Raw genomic sequence first — 5,785 nt, forward strand, 5'->3', positions numbered from 1 at the left:
GGCATTGTAATAGCTGTTTTATTTTCAATCCCCTTCCTAATGATCGCTGGCATGGATTGGCCTTTTTCACAGCTGCTGCACATTGAGTCGACACTTTCAACAAGCTGTCCACCACGACCCCAAGATCTCTCTCCTGGTCAGTCACCGACAGCTCCAATCCCATCAACGTATGGTTTTTCGTCACAATGTGCATCACTTTACACTAGCCAACAGTGAACCACATCTGCCATTTTGCCACCCAGTTTGGAGAGATCTTTTTGGAGCTCCTCACAACCTGTTTTGGATTTCACTACCTGAAAGAATTTGGCATCATCTGCAAATTTGGCCACCTCGCTGCTTACTCCTACTTGTAGATCATTTATGAATAAATTAAAAAGCACTGGTCCCAGTACAGATTCTTGGGGGACCCCATTTCTTACTTCCCTCCATTGTGAAAACTCTCCATTTATATCTACCCTCTGTTTCCTGTCTTTCAACCAGTTAGCAATCCACACATGTACTTGTCCCCTTATCCCATGACTGCTAAGTTTCCTCAGGAGTCTTTGATGAGGAACTTTGTCAAAAGCTTTTTGGAAGTCCAGGTATACTATGTCAACTGAATCACCTTGATCCACACACTTGTTGACACTCTCAAAGAACTCCAAAAGGTTGGTGAAGCAAGATTTACCTTTGCGGAAGCCATGCTGGTTCACTCCAAGCAGGGCCTGTTCTTCTATGTGCTTTGCAACAAAAGTTCCCAAAGCGGAGGACATAATTGTTTGGTGCTGAACTAGCTAATAGTAAAACCAACAAAAGCATGTGCTTTTGTAGGTTAGAGTTCACTTCACACATCTGATATATGCTAGACTATGACAGCTTATGCTGAAATAAATGTGTTGGTTTTTAAGGTACTACAAGATGCTTCATTTTTGCCTGCTCCCAGCTGAATCTGCCCACTTGACTAGATTGGCTGGGAGGGCTCTGCTCCGCATGCCAATGCCTGCTGAGGCTTGTCTGTCAAGCACACAAGACAGGGCCTTTTCAGTGATTGCCCCCAGGCTGTGGAACTTTCTGTTCTGTTCTATAACTAGACAAGTGAATTTTGGCCCGTTGAATAACGGGCGCTAGTAACGGCGCTCCTGGCCCGCCACCATTCCCCCTCCCTCCGCCGTCCGGCCGCCCTCCCAGCTCCTTTGTGTCCCCCCCCACCTTTAAGGGCCAAATTGGCCCAGGGACTTGCCCCCGCCAGGCCGGGGAGATGGAGGCCGGGGGCGGAGCGGAGGCCATGTAACTTTTTTAAAAATTGCTTCCGCGGCCGACCCTCCCTCCCAGCTGCCAAGGCCCCCTTACCCTGGCCGGCTGCTGTCGGCCGAAGGAAGTCCTTAATTTAAGAGGCAGAGAAGAGCTCGCAAGCAGAGCTCCTCTCTGTGCAAAGCCTCTTGCCGAACTGCCGCTTTGGGCGCAAGGGACGCAAGCGCCCAAAGCGGCAGTTCGGCAAGAGGCTTTGCACAGAGAGGAGCTCTGCTTCCGAGCTCCTCTCTGCCTCTTAAATTAAGGGCTGTCTTCGGCTGACAGCAGTCGGCCAGGGTAAGGGGGACTCGGCAGCTGAGAGGGAGGGAGGGTGGGCGGTCGGCGGCATCGGCCACGGGAGCAATTTTTTTAAAAGTTGCATGGCCTCCGCTCTGCCCCTGGCCTCTGTCTCTTTCGGCCGAGGCGGCGGCTCTGCCGCTGCCTAGGTCAGTTTTCCCCGCCGCCGCTTCTCCGGGGCGGCCGCTTCTGGCCGCCCAAGATGGCCACCGGGTCCTGCCTTTCGTGCCTTCCTTGCCGTTCTGGCTATGCGCTTCGCGCATGCCCAGAACAGGCCAGGCACGAACGCACGTTTGGTGTCCGTCCACGGACGGACACCAAGCGTTTTATTAGAGAGGATTATAGTTACAACCCTGCCGAATGGGGCTGCAGATACTCCTGCTTCTAAGCTGTGTGGATGATAGGAAGTTTCTGCTGTTGGCTTCTGAGAAGACAACTGTCAAAACAAAATATGATACTTGTGTGCTGACAGAAGCTGGCTCAAAAAGAAGTATTCCTTTCCTTAAAAGTGTGTGGATTTTGGCTCTGAGTGACTGGGTGTGGGTAACAGCATTTGTTATGAGGTGTATCAAGAGGAAGGGAATACCCTGAGGAGCAAAAGCGCTGGGCAGTAGAGGTGTGCATGAATCAGATTCTGCTATTCAATCTGTTTAGAGGGTGAGCTGGGCTTCCCTAGCCTGGGTTAGGCTGCACACTAGAACAACCTCACTCACTTACTACTACTACATTTATAGAACAATATCGGACCTCTGAAAAGTATACAGTGTACTGTGCTTGATTGGCCAGCAAACTTGCCTGACCTGACCCCATAGAGAATCTATGGGGCATTGCCAAGAGAAGGATGAGAGACATGAGACCAAACAATGCAGAATTGCTGAAGGCCGCTAATGAAGCATCCTGGTCTTCCATAATACCTCATCAGTGCCACAGGCTGATAGCATCCATGCCACGCCGCATTGAGGCAGTAATTGCTGCAAAAGGGGCCCAAACCAAGTACTGAATACATATGCATGCTTATACTTTTCAGAGGTCCGATATTGTTCTATTCTTCAATCCTTGTCTTCTTGGTTCCATGTAATATTCTAATTTTCTGAGATTGTGGATTTGGGGTTTTCATGAGCTGTACGCCATGATCATCACAATTATAACAAATTAAGGCTTGACTTATCTTGCTTTGCATGTAATGCATCTGTCTCATATATTAGTTTCACCTTTTAATTTGCATTACTGAAATTAATGGACTTTTGCACGATATTCTAATTTTCCGAGTTTCACCTGTACTGCTTTTCAACAAAAGTTTCCAAAGCAGTTTACACAGAAAAATAAGATGGTTCCCTGTTCCCCAAGGAGCTCATCCTCTAAACAGAAAGAAGGTAGATACCAACAACCCCTGGAGGGAGTCGGTTGCCAGAGTTGGCTGGGGCCAGTTGCTCTCCCTCTGCTAACTAGGAGAGGACCACCACTTTAAAAGGTGCCTCTTTGCTCCGTTAGCAGGGGCACTGGGGCACACAGAAAGCATTATGGCCTTTCACTTTGACCTGCTGCTCTTCTGGTCTTTTTCTTTCTTCTCTGGCTCTTGATCTATTGCCCCTAGCTAGTGCCCAAGTTCTAAAATGAAAGAAGAGAAACCCTCTTTATTTATAATCCCTCATATTTTGGGCTTGCTACAACTTGGATCATCTCTGCCTTTGAAACTCCAGCTAAATCAAACTTGCTTCCTGGTTAGTGCATGCACTTGGCCTTCTCTGATCACCCAGACAACCATCAAAGACTGGCTTGTCCCCTCCAAGCCTTTACTGGATAAGCCTGTCATGGGGTGGGAGTAGCCACTTGCAGGGTAAGCGACAGGCAGCTGGAGTTTTTGGCACAGTTTGACAGCAACAGGAGGAGGAGGAGGGGATCTAGTCCTGGTTATGGCACACAGAAGCCCCATTCAGATGTCATGGTCAGTACTAGTATACAGTGTGCAGAGATACAGATTTGTATACAGGTGCAATTATTCACATTATGCTGAACACAGGTACAACCATACACTTCCCTGTGCCATGCATTTGAGGAGCTGTTCCCAGGTTCCCTTTTGAAATGAAGCCAGGTGCATTCGTTACCTGTACCTGGGTTCAACATCTATACACTCCTAGAACATAAGATCTTCACCGGGCAAGACCCTCTTGCCTGCTTCTCCACTGCTGCACTGCTAGCCGATTCTCACTCAGGATGAGAGGCAAAACCTCCTCCAGTGAGGGGGTGTGCATGCACAGGTTCTGGAATCCACATCAGAGTAAAACTATCTCACCATCCAGGCTTGACTTGGGGGATGCTTGCCAAAAGGCTGGCCGCCACTGGCCTATCTTCATCCCCGGCAGCCCTGGGTGTGGCTGTCAAGGCTGACCGAGGCAGGGCCAAGGCTGCTTATCTGACAGCCACAGTCTCCAAGCCTCCCATCAGCTGCAGGCACAGATTGGAACCTATCTGGCTGACGAAGCTAGAGCAGCCAGCCCTGCCCGGGAATTGTCATCTTTCCAGTGGAGGCTCCTCTTTAGGGCCAAATGGGGCCAGGCCCTCACAAGAAAAGAAATTCAATATTTCATTGCATTAAATCAATTAAATACTTCTATGTGACCTTAATCACTGCTATTTAATCCTAGCTTTGTTTAGTTTCATTCCATTGCTTCTCTCATGTCTGAATCCTGAGTCTAGGCTCTTGCTGGTAGAAGAAGGGGCCTGCAGATTACAGGTCACGTGACAAGGTTTCCTTGCTCCAGTCTTTTCAATACAGGGAGGGCCAAACTGGCTTCTCTTGTCTTGGCCCTCTTTTGGGGCAGGAAAATTCCCATAGAAACTGTTGAGTTGGCAAATGATCAGCCAATAGAACTTTTCAGCAAAAAGAAATTGAACAGAATTTAAACAGTGCTTGCTTATTCTCAAATCCTGGAAGAATGGGGTAAATCCAGGTATGGAATCAGATTGGTGGTCAATATGTATTTGCCTATATTGTCCACAATCTGGTGTATTTTCCATCTTGATAGATTTTTTCGTAAGGTAATCCTAACTTATTTTTTTGTGAGGAGGAAGTATTTGTCCACTTGTTTGGGAATTTGAACTACATCTTGACCACATTTAGTGATATTCAAAGATATACTGCCCCTGAATCTGGGTTATGCACATTACAGCCATCATGACTAACAGCTACAGACCTCTCTTTCTCTGAAGTTGTCTAATCTGTGTATATATCCTCTAAACACACCAATCCTCAGCCATCACCAATACTTTTTAACATCTACATGAAACTGCTGGGTTAGGTCATCAGGGGATTTGGTGCTGGGTGTTATCAATACGCTGATGACACCCAAATCTATTTCTCCTTGTCATCAATATCAGGAAATGGCATTAGCCCCTTAAATGCCTGCCTACAGGCAGTAAAGGGCTGGATGAGGGATAATAAAATGAAGCTGAATCCAAGCAAGACAGAGGTGCTCGTTGTTGGGGGTTGTAATCTGTAAGAGCTGGTTAGAACTGCCTGTTCTGGACAAGGTTACACTTCCCCAGAAAAAACAGGTTCGTAGCTTCAGAGTGCTATTGGTTGCCTCGTGTAGAGGTTATGGCCAGGTGCGCTTTTTACCAGCTGCAATTGATTCTACAACACCGCCCATTCCTTGAGGAGAACGATCTGAAAACAGTGGTACACCAGCTGGTAACCTCCAGGTTGGACTACTGCAATACGCTCTATGTAGGGCTGCCTTTGTACGTAGTTCAGAAACTTCATTCAAGATGCGGCAGCCAGACTGGTCTCCAGGACATCCCGGAGAGACAACATTATGCCTGTTCTTAAACAGTTGTACTGCCAATATGTTTCTGGGCAAAGTACAAAGTGCTGGTTATTATCATTAAAGTCCTAAATGGCTTAGGTCCAGATTACCTGAGAGAGTGCCTTTCCTTTACATGATCCAAGCCACTCATTAAGACTATCAGGAAAAGCCAGCCTTTGGGTGCCACCAGTTCATCTGGATGCATCGTTCTGCTACAGAGACCCTATTCCAAGTCTTCTCAACCAGGAAGGAGTTTGCAAACCATGGTTTGTGCCAACTGTGGATTGCCGCTATGTCTGAATTCACAAACCCTAACAATCCACAGCGAGAGCCATTTTTCTTGCTGGAGATGAAACTGAACTTATTAAGCCGAGTCCTGAGTGGATGGGAAACAAAAGTAGGCAAGCAACTAA

Source organism: Hemicordylus capensis, chromosome 4 (genome assembly GCF_027244095.1).
Source record: "Hemicordylus capensis ecotype Gifberg chromosome 4, rHemCap1.1.pri, whole genome shotgun sequence".
NCBI lineage: Eukaryota > Metazoa > Chordata > Lepidosauria > Squamata > Cordylidae > Hemicordylus > Hemicordylus capensis.